Source organism: Aedes aegypti, chromosome 1 (assembly GCF_002204515.2).
Source record: "Aedes aegypti strain LVP_AGWG chromosome 1, AaegL5.0 Primary Assembly, whole genome shotgun sequence".
NCBI lineage: Eukaryota > Metazoa > Arthropoda > Insecta > Diptera > Culicidae > Aedes > Aedes aegypti.
Window position 1 is genome coordinate 38,309,365 of NC_035107.1, and position 22,991 is coordinate 38,332,355.

Sequence of the window (22,991 nt, forward strand, 5' to 3'; positions counted from 1 at the left end):
GACACAATTATTTCCTATTTATGGACCTATGCACGTGTTCACTATTTGACGTTTTAGCAGTGCCGTGTTATTTATGTGACCATGGAAACTAGTGAATTCGGCACCGCTCAAACGTCAAATTAGTGAACTCATGCATCGGTCCATTTCGAACTGCAAGAAAACTTCAGCTTGCCAACGACTATTAAGGCAGACTTGATGAAAAACACTAGTTTTCTTTTGTTGTGTTCCTTCGATCATTCTGGACAAACTTGGAAAAAAGGCCAACGTTTTCTATGCATTCAATTTTTGTTTTCATTGGAAAAAGTAAAATGATGCGTATTTGAATACTTTATATTCAATCAGAATAAAAGTTGCTATCGTGACATTACTTTTTAATAAGCATGAATAGATTTTTTGTCACATTTGATAAAATGCAAAAATATGTTTTAATCAATTACGCGCTTTCAACATGTTTGTCCATTGTTTTAGATATGGGCTCACAGTGACAGTTCGTGACAACTGACAGCAGAATCTCGGCTCACCTTGACGTACATAAATTTCGTATCGGTTTCTCCCTCCTAGGTTTGCATGTAGCATGCTTCACCAACTGTTCGGCAGGCAACAGTGGTCCTGGTGGGAAGAATAGATCAAAGTAATCCAGGCTACTATGTTCTACAGCAAAAAATCAGTGTTGCTCTGGAAGTAGTTGAATGATCTTCTCAGCATGATTTAGACTTTGTGATCAATAATAACAAATTAATAATAATCCCATCAAAATATGGTCTTCGGCAAATTTGTAGCTGGGATGTTTTCACATGAGATGAGTGTGTTCATCCATAGATTATTATGACGAGCAGTTAGAGGACTGAACACAAAATGTTTGCCTTTTCCATAGTAATTTCCATATAAGCTTCAAATAGTGCACACGTGTGCACAATCAAATTTCTTCTGAATCACTGCAAATTTTGGGAGGATCATTTCCAACATAATTGACATCGTTTAAGCAAAAAGTTCAAAATTTGCATCAGTCTAGTGCACATACACCACAAACCTCAAAATGTATTCCAAGTATTCGTCTAAATAGCCCATTAAATGTCATTTCTAGGATTGCCCAAACTCGTGCTTAATTCTTTATCCAGAAATTACTTTGTTTCAAGAATTGCTCTAAAATTGTATCGATTTTTTTCGTCCCATGTATCTATAATGATTGGGGAATCTATCTTTATGAAATTAATTGTTTTTCGATTCCTTCTCAAAAATCTCTTGTATTCTTGAAATTTGTGTCGATTTGTATCTTCCTCTTGTTTTGAAGATATTTCGATAATCTTTAGGGGACGGATCCACTTCCTATATAAAATGTCTGACTCTATGACACTACCCCGAATGTCGTTACCCAAAACGCCACTACCATGTACGCCATTACCCCGAATGGGCTATTACCTCGAATGGGTCAATACCCCGAATAACCCTTCTCCTCATGAAATAATGACGTAATATATGAACGATAACGATCCTTAACATTTTAAGATTGATGCGGATTAGAAGTTGACCAGATATCATAGTATTTGTATGATTCGTTAGAAGCATTGAATTGTTTTATAATTTATTCATAAAATATCTCAGGCAAAATATCAATCGACTAGGTATATGCTCGCAAGAACGTTACTCTCGTCGTTTCTCTTTCATCGCTAAACAATTCCTTGATAAGTTACTGACCGGTAAGTTAACTTATCACAGCGAAACATTTTCTTTAGTTTGGAGGATTCTTTGAGAGGAAAATAACCATCATCGTTTTACAAATTTTCAAAACCCTTTTTTTTTTGCTCAAAATTCAAGCAATGTTCCAGAAAAACTATATTGATGATTCCTGATGATTGAATGATAGACTCTTGAGCCTTAAGTGAATTTCATTAAATAATCAGCAAAACTTACACTAAAAATAAGTTCCGCAGACGGTGAAAAAAAAAATCGCGGTAGAAAACAGAGGGGTCATTGTTATAACATAAATTAAAAGAATCATTAGCGTAACTTAAACTCAAATATAGAGGGGGCTTGACCCATTTGATAAAAAAATCTATTAAGCAAGGTGCATACTAACAAGGGAAGGTCACGATGGTGTTACACGGGGTTTTAAACTGGACTATTTTTGTTGGATTCTACATGTCGAAATATGATAAACCTCAAAGCCTTTCGGGTAATGGACCAGTGGTGTAGCCAGGAGGGGCTCTAAAAGGGGCAGTTTTGTACGTATATTATATTTCAAAAGGGATTTGTTTCTTCAGCAACATTCTTTTCTAAGATTTGAAGACTGAGTTTGCAATATGGGATGATAAGTTTCTACTTACATTACTGTGCTAGCATGTTTGTAACATTTCTCAAAATTTCTCCATAGTAATTTCCATATAAACCCACTTTGTCTTTGGGCCACCTTTAAATCACCACATAGAAAGCTGATAATTTCACAGAACACTATTTTTAAGGTAAGGATGGTAAGAAGCATATGGGAGATTGGATTTTCAAACATTTTTAAAATTAACAAGAACAAACATTCTATGCTATGCCATAAGACATCGAGAAAATTTCATTTTTACGAAAAAAAAATCCTCGACCAGCGTGTTTGAACACACCATCCTTAGCATGAAGCATCTGAATATGAAAGGAAATCAGGTTTTGGAACGTTGAACGATCATTGACACACTGATATTTGACTACCTATATTAAAATTTATTACAATAAAAAAAACATGTTGAAAAAAAATTGAAAATAAAAATGCCTCTTCAACAATATTACATTGTACATTTGGCCCCATAATTGACCTAAATTTCAAGTTATCTGTAAAACATTGTTGAATGGATTATGAATGATGAAATTCATGGGAAATATTCTCTACAATAAAAACATTTTACACAAAACAACATAAAAATCTACTCTTTCGGAATCGGACTCGGGGCAAAGCGGGCACCATAGCTTATCTCAGAGCTGTCCCACGTACATGAAACCATCACTAATCGATTCTTGAGAAAATTTCCTTCCGAATGAGCTATAAAACTTATTTTTAATCTTTCGGATCTATTTATATTTCTGTCTGTCAACCCGATAAAATGAAAACAATCTTGCTGTAGCAAGATTCGTATTAAGAACCTTCTTAATGAGAGCCACGTACTTTACCACAGTACCAATCTTTCGTGATGAATGATGGGTGATCGATGCGAATGACTTGAAGCAAAGTGCACCGCTGTGTTGTCGCTCTTGATGTTACATTTATGAAGAATCATGATTTGACTCCAGGAACCATGATTTGTCGTCCTGATATCATGGCCTAATCAATTTATGAATTTCATGACTTGTAAATCATGGTGTGGGAATCAGATTTTTATCCGTGTACAGTCAATTTTCTATAACTCGATATTGGAGGGCCAATTGAGTTGGTCATGAAAACCAACTTTCACTATGGTTCTATGATTTGAAATCGAACTATGGAGAGTTGACTATGGGTCCAAATCTCAAACTCATGATCACTGAATAAACTCGTATTGTTTTTGTTGACTCAAACGTCGATTGTTTTTTGTTGACTCAAGTTATTATCAAATGTTGTTATTTGAACACTTCCGTTGAGAATGACAAATACACGAACATCGCTAATCAGCCCATCATCGCGATGATCAGATCACCCATCGATAGGTATTATCTAATCGCGCAGGATCCGATCACGGTCCCCCGATCGAACGATGAAAGTGAAATCATCCAGCACATTACTGCCCATAACTGCATAACAGTCACATTCGACATTTTTGGCAAATTGGAGTTAACACCATGGAGAGTCATCAAATGATAAATACTTTCAATCAACTCACTGAAATCTGTGAAATTGTTCTAGAAAATTCGAAAAAAATACCAAGTTGTTTTGTCACATTGGCAATTGTAACCGCATAACAGTCACATTGAGATTACACATGAGCCTCATAATGTAGTAGCAACTAAATTTCTATCAGAATTATTTTCTGACTATTCACCCAATATGCGATATGAGTTGTACAAAATTTCAGCCTCAAATAAGCTCTTTTGAATTCTTAATGATTTTTTGAAAACTTAGTTTCCTCCCATACTGCAGTAAAATGCAAACTTTGTATCCCATTTACTCAATGCCTACTTTTGTCGAATGTTACAAATATGCAGTTATGGGCAGATTACCAGTACACTGAACCAGCTCAACTTCAACCTCCAACCGTCCGGCGAACTGCACACAATAATATTCTCCAATCATCTCCGTCATTGCAAACGATTAATAACTCGGAAAATTTCCCTACCTCTTTATTTTCACAACAATTTGCACACTAATTGCTGCGTTGTTTTGAACTTGCAGTCGTGCCCACCACACAAGGCGTGGTAAGGGGATCTCCGGCGCAAACAACGGCCCTCGAGACTGCAATTACAGTTCAAATCACTTGCTCCGTATACAGTGTTAGACAATTAATTTGAACCTTTTTGATTTTCCATACAAATTGATAAAATCTGACTGGCAAGATCTCAGTTATTTATCGACCGATTTGAATGAAGTTTTCATAGCACGTCAGACATAACTCGAATTTTGAAATACATTTTTGAGTAATTTTCCCGATCACAAGTTCAGTATAACTAGTAAAAACTAATTTACTAGAGTGATGTTTACACGAAAAATTATAAACCATAAATCTTACATAGAAATAATCCTTGTTCATTTCGTCTAAATTTACAACATTGAAGCTATTTCATCAATTTTTAAAGTTATGTCAATTATTGAAATTTTTCTGAAAAATACTTTGGTCAAGCCATTATTGCTTTTGAACTCATGATTAAGAAAATCACACCAAAATGTAGGTTGAAGTTCAAGTTATTTCTATCACCACTAGGATCTTCCCTTCATATTATTGTGAATTTTACTCCTTACCGAACGCGACGATTTGTAATCGTCGCCGGTAAAACTGTCGCCAAAATCGTCGCCAGCCAACTAGTCGCTGTGAATTTGACATTTCACCAGTGTTACCTACACAAAGGCAAATCACCTCCTTTGATTCGTTTGCTGGCGACGATTTGTTCGGTCTGTTTGAAAGTTGGCGGCGCGTTATGTTGCTCATGCAAGCGACAATATCATTGTTAAATAACGTGTCAATCCAATCGTTTGATCAGTGACAACAAGCTACACACTTGGTTACCAATGGCTTTTAGAGCGAGATCATTAATTAAACGAAACTGTGAAAATTTGACTCAAAACATTCCATAAAAACTCAGTTGACCATTTTGTATGGAAAATCGAAAATGTTTCAAATGTATTATCCAATACTGTGTATTTGCGAAGTACGTTACACACTTGAACACTCGCGGCGGTGGCGTTGCGATGACTACGACGACGCGTCACTGCAATTACAATATCCCGCGTACTACGTCGCTGGGCTCCAAATGGAGATCGAATCGTGAAAGTGAAACCTTTTGATCGCGACTTAATCTGCGGTTTAGTTAGCGCAACTTCGGGGAGATGCTCCGATCGTTATTCAACTGAGCTCAGCTGACTGTGCACGCGGGGCGGATGGCGATAAACTAAAACGAAATCGTGTCGCTACCGCAGTTCGGTCGGTTTGTGTGGTTGTTGTTAGAAGTATCGCCACTTCCAAGAATTCGAATGGATTTTATTATAGCACCGTCGATACCGCATTGCACACCGCGCAGCACTGCACAATGGTCCGAGTCGACAACATAGCAGGAAAAAATTCCGTTGCATTCGGCCTACTTTTTATCAAAAGATTGAACATAACGGCCTACTTTTCCCACCAACAAAAGCAGTACTGAAAAGTGTTACTTTTCAACATTGTTTCACAAATGGAAAGTAAAACGTTTTAGTTCTGTTTTGGAAGTAGGCAATCTATCGAATTGATCTAAATTTCTCAAAAACTGTTGACTAAATCTCCTAAATTTCCTTAAAAACTAGAAATTTTTATATGCAAAAAGCTCAATTCTTCCTAGTTTGGGCGCTGGCTATGGTTAGGACAGCTCAGATCAATCTCCAACATAAAAAATAGCAATGATTAACTCTTGCAGATTCATGCAAAAATGGTACTATCGAAGTGGTGCTAGTACAAGAACCTTACTTTCGTAAGGGAAACTTCTATCTAGATAACTTTGTGGACCCAGTTTTTGCTACTTCCAGTAAACATAAAATGGCAAACTTGCGTGTCATGGCTCGTGCATGTCTCGTTGTGCTCGTTAATAGCAATCGTTGTGACAATCATTTCTGGATTAACTACCACTACTAACGCTTGAAAAATGTTACACAGAAGTGAGTACGACTCACATAACGTCAGGCTCTTCTGAACCAACACAAAATTTGAGTAATTTTTATACATACTAATAAATGTTTGTTCATGTGCTGTTTTTTCTTCTTTTCTCTCATTTTATGCCATTTAGAGATGATATGCAATATCGAACATCCTCGTTTGAGTTGTGTACCTTTTTTCAAGCGTGAATATCATAAACGAACACTTCAACATCTGGTGGTCTCTAGGAGAACGTTGCATATTAGATGGCTTTTGACTCACCCGAGCGGCACTATTCATGTCGCCTAGAAAAGATGGGAGTCGGTTATCTTTTTCCTTCTAACCATCTTTGATCTAAGTGATTTGATTTTTTCCATTTTCAGGGCTGTTAGGAAAATCCTAAAATCGTATCCGCGAAAATCGCGACTTCAGAAATTCGATCCGCGCCTAGGAACTTTAATCCGCGCCTCAAAAAAATCTTTTTCATTGACATATTTACTAGTAAGGCGGGGTGACATTGGTCCATAAGGGTGACTCTGGGCCAATATTTTTACAGCAAGCTAATGCCAGAACAATGAAAACAATGTGTCCAGCTTAAAGAATACGTGATAAATAGCCAATAGATGGTCATACATTAGTTTTTTTAAGGGGGCAGGATCCGTCATCGATTTCGTTCAACGCTCCCTCATCGTAATCATCGTAATCATCGTCATCATCGAAACTTCAAAAGCAGTTTTTCGGTTCAAAACTAAACATTATTTGATGAAAATGTGTTCACTGTGTTTCGGTTGGAGAATAGAATACAGTGAACACTTTTTACGGTAACTTTTCTTGATTTTCAACGAAAAAACTGCTTTTGAAAATTCCGAAATCGATGACGGATCATGCCCCCTTAACGTTCCTACTAGCCATGAGATACATCGAAAGAGGCGGTCAATGTCACCCCCTAGGCCCAATGTCACCCCGCACGGGTACTCATTATTAAAAATGTGTAAGCGTGCTTGAAACTAGTTTTTAATGGTACTAAGTGATTATTTTCGCCTTAAGGTATCTACAATTGAGCAAGACAAATTAAATTGGTATACGGATTTCTATCAACACTAAGGGTAGAGTTAAATTATGAAATATGTTTAATTTACTTAAGTTGCGCCACTAGGCAGGAAATAAGGTAAAAAGCGAAAAAAATCCAATAATTCGAGTTTTTCATGGAGAAAATCGTATTCAACAATATCACTCGAAATTAATTTGTCATCAACATTTCAATATGTTTTAATAAAAAATCGTGCAATTTAATAAATGGTAGTGTCACTACAAGCAGAGAGGAGGCCTAGTTTGCAACTATACTCACAATTCGATGTCTTTGCATACAATAGGAGATGCAAAATGTAGTTATTAATGATAACTTAAAAAGAAAAACACACACAGTAATTTTACATTGTCAATTAAAAGCATACAAAACCTTAAATTTCGATTTTTTGTGTCATCTAACTTTACACTATATTTTAAGTGGTGAAAAGATTGCCATTAATAAGATTAGATCGCCAACTGTATTTTTTATTTTTCATGAAATACATGGATAGGCAAACACCATCATATTATTAAAAAAAATCTCGCATAATTTTTTTTATGAGATGAGTTCAGTTAAACAATAAGTTTGAAATGCATGCCATTTATTGTTTGAAAACTGTGTTTATTTTTATAAAACTTCAAGTCTTAATGCTCAATTAATATGAGGTAAAAATACAAGATTGTTGTGATAATTAATTATTTTTAACAAATTTCTGTTTTCATTAAAATTATTACATTTTTTTCAGGAATATTCATTAGTCTTTGGCAGTACATTAGACTATACACTTAAAACTCTCTCAACGTTTGATACAAAATGTCCAACTCTACAGGGCAGATCTGAACCACCTTTAAATCAATTTTGATGAAATGCTAACAAGACCTTATTTATATATTAAAACAAATGAAATTCAAAATTTTAACAAAAAAAACGCAATAAAATTTTATAAAAATTGGCTTGTAAACTACTGAGTTTAATTATGCGGAGCTTACTATTTTACACAAAAGTTTTGAAAAACATTAGGGGCCCAGATAGCCGTAGCGGTAAACGCGCAGCTATTCAGCATGACCATGCTGAGGGTCGTGGGTTCGAATCCCGCTGATCGAGGATCTTTTCGGGTTGGAAATTTTCTCGATTCCCAGGACATAGAGTATCTTCGTACCTGCCACACGATATACACATGCAAAAATGGTCAATCGGCAAAGAAAGCTCTCAGTTAATAACTGTGGAAGTGCTCATAAGAACACTAATCTGAGAAGCAGGCTTTGTCCCAGTTGGGACGTAACGCCAAAAAGAAGGAACATACAGTTGTATTCAGAATAATAGTAGTGAAAGCCGATTTTCATACAAAATTCTCAACTTTGGCATGCTGTAACTTTGTTTTCCTATGAGCAAAACGCATGAAATTTTGAAAGAGAACTCTAAACGTCTCTTCAATTTCATTATCCCAAAATTCGTCTTAGTACTGCACACTTAGAAAACCCTAATATTACGTACGTAACGTAAATTTGATGGTATTAAAACTTAAAAATACGTCATTCTTGTAAAATTACGTACAATGTGACTGAAAATTTTTGTGATTCAAATAATATTCAGTCCATTGTGACGGAAAATTATGTCATTTGTGACTTAGATTCACGTCATTTTACTTGCTTCAATATGTCTGGAACATATGACGTAAGATTTTTTCTAAGTGTCTGGTTGAAAAGTTAAGCACCAGGTGAAATCGCTAAAACTATTAGTAGTTTTGATATCAGCTGCATTACTTTTTTTATTTTTTTCTTCACTCGTCGGTGTTTTCTCCAAAGTTACAAATTTATAAATGATCCATTGTTTATTACAAAATTGTTGTTGAACAAAAATTTACCAAGCAAAACTATTATTTTGAGCGATTTCACCAGGTGCTAACTTTTTAACCGGTTTGTTGTGGTGGTAATTCAATCGTTGCACTGGTTTTTAAAGCAGATCGTAAAACGGTTTTATGGTGATCAGCCAAGAGGTTTTATTTAGTTATATTTACACTAAATATTACATTAATTATACATACAATTTTTAGTGCTGCTTTCCATCAAATTCAAGTAATTTGTATCTTCTAGATTTACAATACTTATTCTTCACTGACAAAACTGCTAATTTGACAACGGAGCTATCTATTGTTTTAAACTTTTCTCTCGATTCTAAGATTTTATAGCGTAACCAACTATGACTGCAGCGCCAACACTCAGCCAAAGTGTCCGCATATTATCCATACAAACTTTGAATGCATGCATTTATGTAATCAAGCTGAACAAATTTAGCATTCCTACAGGGTTTAATGTCTTGACATATTATATCCATGATCAGTAAATTTGACACATTTTTGATTTCAAATGTGCCAAGCCAAATGTGCTGAGTGGTCTTAATGAGCGCCACACGGATAAAAATCTGATCCTCACTCCTGGAGTCATAATCATGATTCCTCATAAGCGTAACATCCAGTGTGAAAACACTAAGCGGCGCACTTTGCTTCATCACATTCGTATCGATCACTCTTAATTCAAGATGACGAAGCGGTTGAGTGGTAGAGTACGTGGCTCACAATCGGAAGGTTCTTGGCTCGGATCTCAATGCATGCTAATTAGACCTTTTTTTTTAATTTGTCGATCATAAACGGATGCGCGACTCAGCATTTTTGGCATTTGAATCATGATTCCGAGTAATCAGCTACAAAAACCTAACGCGTGTGTTGCGTTGCGGCAATCTGACTCATGATATCATGAGTCCAAATCATGGTGTATTTTCATAAGACGAAAACACGCTGGAATCATGATATCATGAGTCATAATCTTGTTTTTGGATTCTGATTTCTACCCGTGTTGAAACAGACAGTCAGTTTATTGGATGATTATACTCCTATGATCTGAAGAATAACATCTTCCACGACTAACTATTTTGCCCATATTTTTGTGCCTCTAGGCATGCTCACTTTAAAATCAGTAAAATTTAACTAGCAAAAATTGTATGCCAAGAAAAAAACTACTAATGCTGAGGGCGCAAATCATATTACTTAATTTAAAAAAAAAATCCGGAATAAAATCAGAACTTTCTTGGTTTTGAGAGAAAGAATGCAATGTTATATTTTAGCTATGATGCATTGAAATAAGAGATGAAAAATCCCTAAGTTACATTGCTACAAAATTTTGGTGATCTCAGAAATGATAAGTATTTAGGGTAAAGAGCTACTTGAGCACTTCCACTAGTCACTTCGGCATGGAGAGTTTTTCTTACTCGAACTGTCTGAAACTTTGCAATAAGAAGCCAATATACATATGTGGGTACAATTACCCACATATGAGATCAGTAGTGAGGGCATTCAAGCCAAATGTAACAAATATGTAAAATGTTGTTATGCCCTTACCAATAAAAAATCAAAACTTTGTCTTAAGAACAAGCTTTTGATATTCAAACAAATTGTCAGGCTGTATGGGTAGAGTAGTTTAAAAAAAACAAACAAAAAACACCGTCGAAGTGAATCAAAAGAGCCAAGAATAGGATCCGGCTCCCTATTATTCAAAATTTCTGAAACTTGTTTTACAGATAATTCAACATGAAACATCATTTAACAAATAAAATCATATAAGTTATGTAAAGCAGAAAATGTGTCAAATATGTATCAAGGGTAGCAATTTAGTGAAAACCGACTCAGTAATCTGTGAAACAAATAGGATATTCTTATTTTTTTCTTTTAAAAAAATGCTAGTTATTTCATTGTTTTTATACTTATTGTGTTACTCATTTATGAATATGCGAGTCCGGGACACATATGCTTAAATTTTCATCACATTTAAAGTATTACACCAATAATCTTGTTAGTTTGACCTTTTTTCGATACACTTACGAAGAAAATTGATCAAAACTTCAGCAGGGAGCGATTTCAAAAAATATTGGCCTGAAGGGGACGAAAGTCAAAAAAGTTTGGGAAAAAATAGTCTAGTTTTGACGCAATTATTTAGTAAACACTTATAAAGTGAACCTGATTTCAGAAGCCTGAATCTTCAGGACATTCTGTTATTCTTAGCCCGCTGTGGCAGGGGAAGTGGTGGCAAAATGAACTGGGGTGGTAAAATGAACACCGTGAGAAAAAAAAAATGTGAGTGAGTTTTTATCACGCACGGACGATTTAGAGCAGTTCGGGTTCGGGTTGATACGGACGTCAATTGAAGTGAAAATATCAACGAAAATTAAGATTTTAGAAAACCGCGTTTGAAAATTAGAACTGACGTAACTTTTAGTTGGGGAGTCTTGAGGGTTTTCAGTGAGATGAATATCGTTATGATAACAAGTCAAATCTGACACCTTTGGATTTCTTTTTGAATGGGTTACAGTCATTAATAGATATATTTTCGGAAGCGCCATGAAATTTTTTAAAAATATTTGTTTTGCTCACGTTTTTTGCATGATGTTCATTTTACCACCAACAGCTGTTCATTTTACCCACAAAATGAACATTTGCATCGTTATTTGCTAGCGAAAAAAATATATAAAAATTTAGCTATTTCAGTCTGATGTCGTGTCGCTGCTATAGATAATATCCCTATTTTCGATGTTGTGCGATAGAACTATACAAATTCCTCGTTTTTCTATCAGAAACAAGGATATCATCTTGTTTAAGGTGTTCATTTTACCACCCCTAATGAGTTACAGGCTCACTATTTAAGGCCCAAACGCAATGATAGCGGAACGGCAACGGAAGCGGAACCGGTTCGGCCAGAATGAATCACACCATCTGGATTGAGCTGTCAACAAATGAACGTTATCCAACACTAAGTCGACAAGCATGTTATAGTTCATGCTGGTGAACCGGTTGCGCTATCATGCCTTTACGCTCATGCGTTTACACTCATGCGTTCAAACAATAGAAATAATAAACTTTGGTTTTTTACTTCTATTGTTTGGTAGAAACTTTGGTTTATTACTTCTATTGTTCAAACAGTGCCCTTTTATGCAATGCTTAGATTTCTAAATATGAGACCTGCAGCGAAAAAAGATCGTCTATTAAATGTCTCAAAAAACGAAAAAGCACCGAATATACTGTGTAAAATGCATAATGCGATACCACATAGGTGAAACTTTATACTAAAATCAACATAATCAAACTCCCACCATTGTTTAGTTTCAGGCTGCAGACTAGTTTTTTCTGCTAAATTGTCCATTCGGACCATAGTGCACTGTACGCTATCTAGGCACGGTTTTTTGCCGACACAGAAAATGATATATCAACAACACCTCCTCGTGGCGGAGAGTCCGACAAGCACATGGTTATGATGTCTACTTGGATCGATTGATTTCCATCCTCCCAAGAGTTCGGGAAGTTCGGCATGACTGAATCACACATGTGTGCAATTGATAATAACAAAAGCTAGGGAGACCTGGACCCATTTATTTTCGTTATCACCACCTACGCCACTGTCCTTCTGCGCAAAGCAAAGCGTTGAACCTTACCGTAGAGTACAAACACAGTAGAATAGACTACACACCAGCGAATCGCTCGATGATATCTATCCACCACTGTAACCCACCATGTGACTTAGTATTTTGCAAATTCGCGAAATCGCATACCTAAATATACCGACGCGGCCCGGAGTGAGACGGCAACTGTTTGCCGACCGAAGATAGCATCAATAACAACCGCGAGTAACGAGCGGCTCTATGGCTGCAAGGTTTTGCCGAGTCGTGAAGATCGTTCGCTTCTATTGCCGCTAATGATTAGATTTATGTGTGCAAAAATGCGGCAAACGGAAACTGGTTCCTTCTCCGCCGCAACGAAAAACATTGTTTATTTATTTCGATGGATAGGTAATGGCCATGATTTTTTTTTTTTGCTGTGGGTTCGATGTCGGATGATTGTTGACTGTTGACCAATTGGATTTCGAACAGTTTCGATACCGGAAGAAGCGCTTCCCTGATTTCTGCTACTTGATTGTAAGAGTATTTTGTTCCTTCAGGAACGAATGAGAGGTTTTTACTTTTCTTTGTTCTGTTGTATTGTCTGAGTTGTTATTTATGAATGTTTGGAAAGGCTACAGCCGAAAGCACATGTTTGCTGCATGCTTGACGAGTCACGTGGTAATAACACTTCAACTATGTATATCAACGGATGGAATATTTTTGGCTCAGTACAAGTTTACCATATCATTAGCGAAAGGGTTAATTTTCGAACCCAAAGGTAATTTTAAGACCAAATTGAATGTCATTGTACTAATCAATCAATACTATTTTGATTTGAAGAAGCAAATCTCGCGGACATAGCATGTATTGCATTCAATGACATTTTTTACATTTCTGAGCAACTTCACGCAACAATGCTCGGTTCGTAGCTGCCACTCTTGAACCGGAATTTAAACGAACTGGAATGTACGCCGTAATCTTCACAACATTTTGCGAACGTTCCATCGTCGCCTTTGTCAGTCTTGCCAGTTTCCCGGGAAAGGTGTTCTTGTCAATGATTTTCCATAGTTTAAGGTTAAACAGTTTGGAATCAACTTCTAAAGGCCCAAACGCAATGATAGCGAAACGGCATCGGAAAGCGGAACCGGTACGCCAGCACGAATCACACCATCTCGACTGAGCTGTCAACAAATGAAAGTTAACCAGCACTGAGTCGAAAAACATGTTATAGTTCTCGCGTAACAATTCTAAAGGGCCAATGATCAAATCGTAAACAAATCTGGTTTTGATACCATTCGATAGCATCTCCCAACACCCACAAACTATGCAAACATTGTCAACATAATCATAAAACTTACCGTTATAAACTCGATTTTCAAAACGGCCAATAACCGCTTTTTTCCAAATCATTCATTGGCCCACTGCTTGAAACGGCCAATGATCGGTTCTCGCTCTATCAAAAGGTCCTACAATCGGAAAATTTGGCAAACCGTCATTGGCCTTAGCATGGTGAGAGGCCAATGACTCTCTCTTGTTCATTCATTGAAAACCGAAAAAGCCTAGCCTTGGGCCAAGCACGCTAATAAAATTCTATTTTGGCCAATAAAAATGGCCCATGCTTTGTTGAAAATCGAAAATGGGCCAAGCATTTAAACTCATCATTGTTTCCACATTTTTGTCAGTTTTCAGAAAAAAAATCGATTATTAGCGTGTAGTAATAGTAAATCGTCACTCAACTAGCAAGAAATCACATTGATTGATGTGAATACTAAAGGCCCTAACGCAATGATGGAGGAACGGCAACGGAACGCGGAACCGGTTCACCAACATCGATCACACCATCTCGACTGAGCTGTCAACGAATGAAAGTGAACCAACACTGAGTCGACAAGCATGTTATAGTTTATGCTGGCGAATCGGTGCTGGCTTTCCGTTGCCGTTCCGCTATCATTGCGTTTAGGCCTTAAGAAATACGAATTGAAAATGTGGTGAATAATATTCAAATCGAATTTTCTCAGAGTCAACGATCTGAGGATTGGTCCTTTTGAATTGTTACGCGAGAGTTCATCCTGGCGAACCGTTTGTGTTTGGGGCTTAAGAATCTACTGTCACGTTTTTCGGCTCCGCGTATAATTTAGATTCGGCTGATGCAATCGCAAATCGGCTGATGTTAGTAAAATATTTTAATGATTAATCATTAAAAAAGTGCGTGTATTCCAACTGCTTTAAATTTTCCCGAATTTATGAAAAATGAAAAGACGTAGAATTTTCCTTTGTCCACGAAATGGTACCTCTCCCACGTGCTATCTGTTGTTCGGTTTCAAGTTTAAAGTGTAGTAAGTGTATGAACCTGTGAAAATTATAAGTTTCTGGAATCGCATCATTTGGCTCAAAAGTATACTGGACGTTGAACGACGGATAATAACGGGTTATGCAACAGGCTGCAGATATATGGTTAATCCGTTCCTTTATAAAGAAGCTCTGAATTTGTTTTAGATTTGATTATCGTGTAAATTTTTGCATAGACGAAAAGTTCTGTTTTTTTCACTTAAGTATTCGAGATGCGGCGATTAACCCGTTTCAGTCAATTGGTCATTTGCCCCCGGAATTGGTCATACGTTGTGTATAATCGAAAGTTTTTTTTTTCTTTTATTTTTTCGGTTTGCACGTCTCGGTCGGTCGACAACCAAAAGGTTTTTTTTTCTATTAATTGTGCGCAATTTCCTTTTTTTTTCTTTATTTTGTTTATTAATGTTTGCAACAATTCGATGACCCTGGAGGGATCGATTCTGCTTTTTACTGACTATCAAGCAGAAAATTAACACTGTTCGACGGGAAACAACATTCTTCATACTGTAAATAAATTTTTTTTTTCTCTTTTTTGATTGCCGGCAATCAAAAGATTAAATAAAAACCAATCAAGCAACACATGCTCTGGGTACATCGCTAGCTTTTCAGGCGAATCCTGACCTTATACCCCACCCAACCCCCAACTCCGTAGCACTTATGACGGCGTCACTAAGTCGGTGGCCTCTCATTAAGTAAGTGCTACATCAACATTTCCTTCCCCTATCCTAAGTTACGGCATAGATGGACGTGGCCAGGAATAGCGATATCCATGGTTTTGCTATTCTTGTTTAAGATTGGAACAAGGTTCACACCCCAGCCTTGTTCCTGAAGGCTGTCTAAATGAGATTATCAAAAGAAAAACATGAATATCGCTAGTATCCAATCTACGAAGTATACCGTAACTACGCTAACGCTAACACAGTTTGGAATCAACTTCTAAGATTGCACTGAAACTTCAAAGGCACAAATCTCGCGAAGAAACCATCCTACAGAAGCAGAAAGCTTCAAATAAGAAGATCAGAAACGTGTGCCAACTATTTCTACAGTTTAGTGCTTTTGAAAACGTGAGTAGAGGCCTAAGTCGGCCATTGTGACGGCCATTTTTGTATTCCAAGATATTTCACCTTATCACGATCGATACCATTGGCAGGAAAGGTAGCGACTGAGAATAGGAACTTTTTAGACCTTATGCATGAAAAAGGGAGATCAACAAGAACCGAACATGAACACAAAAGAAACCGAACGGAACAAAATAAAAGAAAAATAAACAATAATAGGTAATTTCAAATTATAAAAAACAGGAATCAAGAGCACTCGACACTGAAGAAGTCTGTAAGTCGCAGACGAAATAGGCCTATCTGTCAAGATAAGCAACACATATTAGAGTTCAAAGGTATTTGCTCGCCTTACTAGTGATTTTAGTATTTTACTTTTTGCATAAAGTGAAGTGTTAAAGTTCAATTAGCAGTTTTAAACATACTCTAATAATCCCTGCCCTAACATTAAAAAAACAGTGTAGGAATCAGGAGATTGAAGTTTCTATAGAAATGTTTTAGAAAATTCGGCCAATTACTTTTCTTTGAATATTTTTATTTTTTAGGAGTTACAAATATTGTAGGCATCTTTCAAGATTTTTTTACGGAATTCATCAGAAACTAATTCATGTATTTGTATTGTATTGTATTAGAAGTTCTTTCATGAAATTAGAATTCAACCTGAATTTTGTTTATAATAACCATAGAAATTACTATAGAGACCCCAATATGCATTTCTTCAGTAATTCTCCCGAAAAATCTTTCAAAAACTTATCAAGAAAATCCTGCCGTCCATCCAGTGATTCATCAATCGATTTTGCTAGGATTTCGTTCAAGATTTCCGTTTGAGGAATTACCTTCAATTAAGATCGAACAGAATCGTATGGACGTATAGTTTTCCGAGAACCTTTATCATTTTTGGAAATGTCCATCGTTGATGAAGGCAATCCGTCAAAAATAGCCGAAATGACAGAAGTTTGAACTTTTTTCCATATGACTGAAGGATACGGATTAATTTCGGATGAAAGTTCTGTAGAAATTCCTAAATCTTCCAAACTTCTGAGAAAGTATTGGAAGTTGTTAGAGATGAATTGATAAGATAATCAGCTGAAGCCCTGGGTAAAATCCTGCACAACTTTCTGGAGGCATTCCTTGAAAAACATTGAACAGAATCTCTGAAGAAACTTGTGCAAAAATGGTCGACATTCTTACTGTAGTACTTGCTGGTGTGAGACTTCAAATGAAATTTTGAAGAATACATCAAAATTTTCCTTAAAAAATTACTCCAGAATTGTTTGGAAGATAAGCAAGAGTGTTGGAGATGTTTGATGTCCTTTGTCAGGATCCAGGAATCACCTCCAGTGCATCCTGGAAGTACTTGTAAATGACCCTATTCTGTAAGCAACTACTCAATTTGCATCATAGGGCAAATGTACCAAGTACCATTAGTTGTGCACCTGCCGGAAAACAGCCGAAACTTGATGATAAAATCATAAAATATGTGATTTTACCTTATCAGTCGATAGATTTCAAATTCCAGGGTCCCGGAATCGATTCGAAAAAAAAGAGAAAAAAAAATTACGGATGTATTATGGATCCGACAGAAATAAGGACAAACATTTTTTTTTTATATTTTATACTCACAGTGAAAAAACTTAACTTAAGTATTATGTGTCGCATAATAGGGTTTGCAATTATCAGATTGATATCCTTTTCCACGGTCCCGGAATCGGCTCCAGAACATCCCAGAGTACATGTTCGTTACCCTAAGTTGAATTAATTATTAATTAATTTTCATCATTTTCTACTCCTGGTGAAAAATCCTGAAGATGCATCGGATTGATGTCCTTTTCCAGGGTTCCGGAATCGGCTCTAGAATATTCCGGAAATACTCGTAGATTGTTCTATGCTGCATTCTCAATATGCATTGTATTATACTTCTGATGCAAAATCTTGAAGATTGATGTGTCGCATGATATGGTTAGTGCTGATCAAATTTTATGAACCAACTTATGCCCTAGGAACCGGTTAGAGGGAATCCGGAACTGACCAGGATGGTTTGAAATGAGTAAAATCTTTGCAAAATAACAAAGGAAATGTCTTTAATGACCTTCGGACAGACCCCACGGAGCATCCGAATAAATTCGGAACCGATCCCAGCACAGGTCACGAAACTTGAATAGTATTGTGTCAAAATTTTATTGAAATCGGCTGAAAATCATGGAAACTAGAGCCAAAAGATCACGAAATTTGGTTGTAAAAATAGGTAAGGGCGCAAAGATGAAAGTGTGTGTGGTCGATGGAAAATCCATCAGTTTAACGTATGTTTGCCTATGACTGAAGGTTTAAAACTTGTTTTTTTAATACAATGTTTTTAATAATGTTAGATCTTGATTACTTTTTACAGACAAGTTTACAAAGATGGGCTTCCTTTCTCATTATCCAGAAAACAAACAAAGCTGACAATGCTTCTTGTGTCGTGTCGGTCCAGGATCTTTTCGTAATGAAAATTTCTTTGACCCTCCTGGGCACACCTGCCACACGATATACTAATGCGAAAATGTTAACTTTGGCAAAGTAAGCTCTCCTCTGGAAGTGCTCAAAAGATCACTAAACTGAGAAGCAGGCTCTATCCCAGTGAGGACATTAATTCCGAGAAGAAGAAAAGGGTTATCTATGAGCCATTTTACGAAGCTGGTCAAATGACAGGAGACCTGGAATGAAAGTTTACCTTTTCAATCATCGTCATCAGTGAAAACTTAAATGGAGAATATTTATTAAAATATTTCTGATCACAAAAGTGCCTTTTTATGTGAAATATGGGTAATAAAGAGGTAGTTGAGACAATGATTAGGTGCAATGTTGCAGTAACGAAGATTTTTGGATCTCTTTTTTGTCATTTTCTCCATGTCCCTGTTTAATGAGATTAGGCGTTGTTTGAAAATCACGCTGCATTTTATCAAAACAGAATTCTAGGTCTTCTGTCAATTAACGCCGCAGCGACGATCAGCTGTTCCGAAACGTCTCGCAAAATGGCCCATTTGAAACAGTCCGATTGCAATAACTTTATTGGTTTTCGATATTTTTTTGTAACATTTCTCACATGTTCCAAAAAACAACATTATTCATGAAATTCATCACTAATTCTGTTATTTTTAGATGTCCGACATTTGGCGATAAAACGTTCCGCGGTCAATCAAATCGCGGTATATCATTTCACGGTTCGTATCATTTTGTGGTTTGTACTATTTAGCGGTATACCATTTTGTGGTGTACCGCTTTTCTTAGGTTAATAAGGTATTATTTCGAATGATGTCCAGCCATTTGGCCGAAAGGGCCGTTTTGCCGAATTGCGAACATAACATAGTTACAACACTGATATGTAGCATTTATAAGTGAGGCTCAATAAACTATATAGTTTGCAGATTTATCACATCTTAACGGTTGTCATGTTTATCAGTATACAGAGCAAAACTAGAAAGATAAAATCGACTTGTTGATTTTGGAAGAAGTTATGAATTCCGCACATCGAATTTTGCTAGAGTAATTACTATTGGCAAAAATTTGCTTAATTTTATTTAATATTTTACCTTATTTAAGTCATTAGCAGCTCTTTGCAGTTATACACATATTTGTGTTACACTTACTTACATTTTCATAAGGTATTTATCCTTCTTTTTATCATAGTCTCTTCTTTCAAAATTTACTTTTCTCATAACTATTGGTTTTGAAGCTTATAACATGTTCATCAATAGTGTTTTTCAAAACACTTTTTTTTTCTATCAACTGCAGTCCCTAGATTGCATACTGGCGTAATGTATGATAACATTTTATATGAGATGTTGCTTTCTTCCATAAAAAGGCTTTTCTTTCAATTTTGCCTTGTCAGCACTGGTTATTAAAGGTAGTTATTTGTAACATGCATACTTCAGTTTACTCTTTTTTTCGATCAAACGGCATTCGGCCAACTGATCTTTTCTGCCAAATGGCATTCGGCGTTGGCCCGGAACCCACATATGCATACGTTTTTCATTATTTCACTGTTGAAGTTGTTGATTGAATTGAAACTATTAACATTTAATTGGCGATTTTGCCTTCTTTTAAGCATAGGCGACTTTTCCTTTGAATTGCACGGTTAATTGTTGGCATTATAACTGATAACATTTTCATCGGTGATTTCCGCTTCTTTTGAACACAGGTTGTTCCTTCAAATTACATGGTTAAAATTAAACATCCCAGTACCGTAAAATGGCACACCGCCTAAATGTCATACCGCGAAATGGTTCACAGCAGAGTGAATTACCACAAAATATTTTACAATCTCCAATAAAATTAGATGATAGAGATATATGAGAATAGGATCCCTCATCAATTAATCAGTTAATTGCCAATTAACTGTTACAATAGTAAAATAATTAAAAATCAATTTAATACTGAAAAAAAAACTAATTTCGAAAAAAATTGTCCCATTTGCATTGTTGTTTATTCAATATTGATTTAACAAAAACGTTTTTGGTAATTAAATAGTAAATAGAAATCGTAGAAAAGAAAGCCATTTGGGTACATGTCGTTTAGCACGGCGTCTGGAATTGATAGGCCCAGAACCAAGTTAATGGAGAAGCACGACCTGAACACTGCTGTCTTAGAGTAATTGTTAATCAAATGATATTTTTAAAAGATGCTGTTGAGAAAATCCGTTAAGGATATTCTCATAAGATTCTTAATTTTTTTCATTAGATAAACGAGTGGTTAGAGTCCGCGGCTACAAAGCAAAGCCATGCTGAAGGTCTCTGGGTTCGATTCCCGGTCGGTCCAGGATCTTTTCGTAATGGAAATTTCCTTGACTTCCCTGAGCATAAAGTATAATCGTACCTGCCACACGATATACGAATGCGAAAATGGCAATTTAGGCTAAGAAAGCTCTCAGCTAATAACTATGAAAGTGCTCGTAAGAACACTACGCTGAGTAGCCGGCTCTTTCCCAGTGGGGACGTTAATGCCAAGAAGAAGAAGAAGAAGATAAACGAAATAGTTATAAGCAGTATTCCAAGTAAACTTTCTAGTTTTTCTATAGAAGTATTTTTTTTAGATTTTTTTCCAAAGATGGAAATGCTTCTAAAAATTCTAACAAGTAGTGATTCATGGATTCATAGCAATACTTTCAGAAATTCCCCAAAACATGCCTTTTACATTCTAACATAATTTCATTAAGAAAAACGCCAAACCATGATCTAAACATTTTTGATAAATTCCTGAATTTAGGATTCCTTATAACTCCACCTCAAGAAGTTTTAAAATACAGATCAATAATGAAAACTGAAATCAACACATCAAATTAAAGGAAACAACTTTTTTACTCACCAATTCAGCACTCGCTCCGATTGCTCTGTGAGCTCCTGTAGTAACCTCACTGCTTGTGGTGGTGCAAGCGGCCGTCGTCGTCTATCTACACAAGCAAAGCTCCCGCCCGATCAGCATAGGAGGTTCCGTATTTTTATCAAAACTTTGTTGATGTGGTGCGGTTGTTATGGTCCATTATCTAGTAGCTGCACTTTCACACCAAGTTTGACCGCAAAACAATCCTTTCGCTGTCAGTCGATTATCGCTTTTATGGCCAAAACCATACACCACACGTCTACACAGCATTCGAGTTGCTTCACATCACACACCACTTTGGAACTACCGGAAGTGGATTGGACTTCTGGTCGTCGTCCTGCTTCTAATGTTATGTTTCTCCTTCGGTTTTGCTAGTGTGCGTTTTTTCACTTTTCTTCGCAAAGCACTTTTGGGATAGACACGACTTTTCACAACATGCGACGATGACGACGACGACAAGGCCTGTGCAAAAATATAACACACCTCGACTCGGAGTCTCGTGCACGATACGATATAGATTCAAAGCTGTGAGACCGAGCACGAAATGCTAGGCACTTTCACTCAGTGTTTTTTCTAATCTGAATTTGCAGCGTTTTCCGTCTATTTGATTGATGATCGATGGCAAACACCCTCCTGGAGAGGTTATCGATCGGGGTATTATCAACAATCGCTGACTTTGAGGGGATTGTCCTGCACAATTGTTTAACGAAGATTAAGAAAACGAGCACCAATGATACCTTTTGTCTTCTTCAGCACTTCACAGACAAATCCTATTTTCCACACGATGGTAGCAAGAAAAAAACTACAACGTAATATCTTCGATTTTTCTAATGGCCTATCCGGGGGGTTTCCTTTGGTCACACACTCTTGAGGGGCCGCTTGTACCAAATGCCACTGACTTTGGTTATCAATTTTAACCAGAAGGTACTAGCTATTCACTTGGTAGATCTGCTGTATCGTCAGCTGGACAGCAAAATAAGCAGCACCCAACACGAACTGAACTTTTTGTTATCCATCCAGGAGCACAGCTACAATAAAACTTCCCATTGATGTCATCACCGTTCTCCGACTGCGGAGTGCGAGCGAGCCACAGTTTGAGCTAACCACCGTGGGACTTCTCTCCTGCATTACATGTGCATATTTTGGTTCACGCTGAAATAAAAGCACACATCGGTTAGTGAAAGACACTTAGTTTACGAACTATATTACACAATACATAACGCTGATCTAAACACATCTGCAGAACCTAAAAGGTTGCAATTGTTTATAATCCAGCTATTCATTACAAAATCAATTATTACTCGATCGGAATTGATATTAAATTTAGGATTAACTTGCGCAGTAATGGTGATGGGTATTACGAATATTCATAGTAATTGCGAAGTTTTTTGAATTTCTACTAATCTTAGAAAACCTTGCTGTTTTTCACCTTAACACTATAAGACTCCATACACGAATGCCACTATATGTGAT

The 22,991-nt window shown here is 36.5% G+C and overlaps 1 protein-coding gene across 4 annotated transcripts in view; it reads right to left on the reverse strand.

Annotated features, from left to right (window-relative positions):
- The window catches only part of LOC110674873, a 33,333-nt gene extending 10,692 nt beyond the window's left edge, over positions 1-22,641 (reverse strand). Inside the window, exon 1 of one of the 4 annotated variants that reach the window (XM_021839438.1) lies at positions 21,504-22,641. The gene's annotated coding sequence lies outside the window, so the exon portion shown is untranslated. Of the gene's footprint in view, positions 1-5,317; positions 5,556-12,813; positions 12,948-21,503 lie in introns of those variants that run through there. The other 3 variants (XM_021839436.1, XM_021839437.1, XM_021839435.1) reach the window with 3 other exon arrangements.
- Between the last annotated feature and the right edge of the window lie 350 nt (positions 22,642-22,991).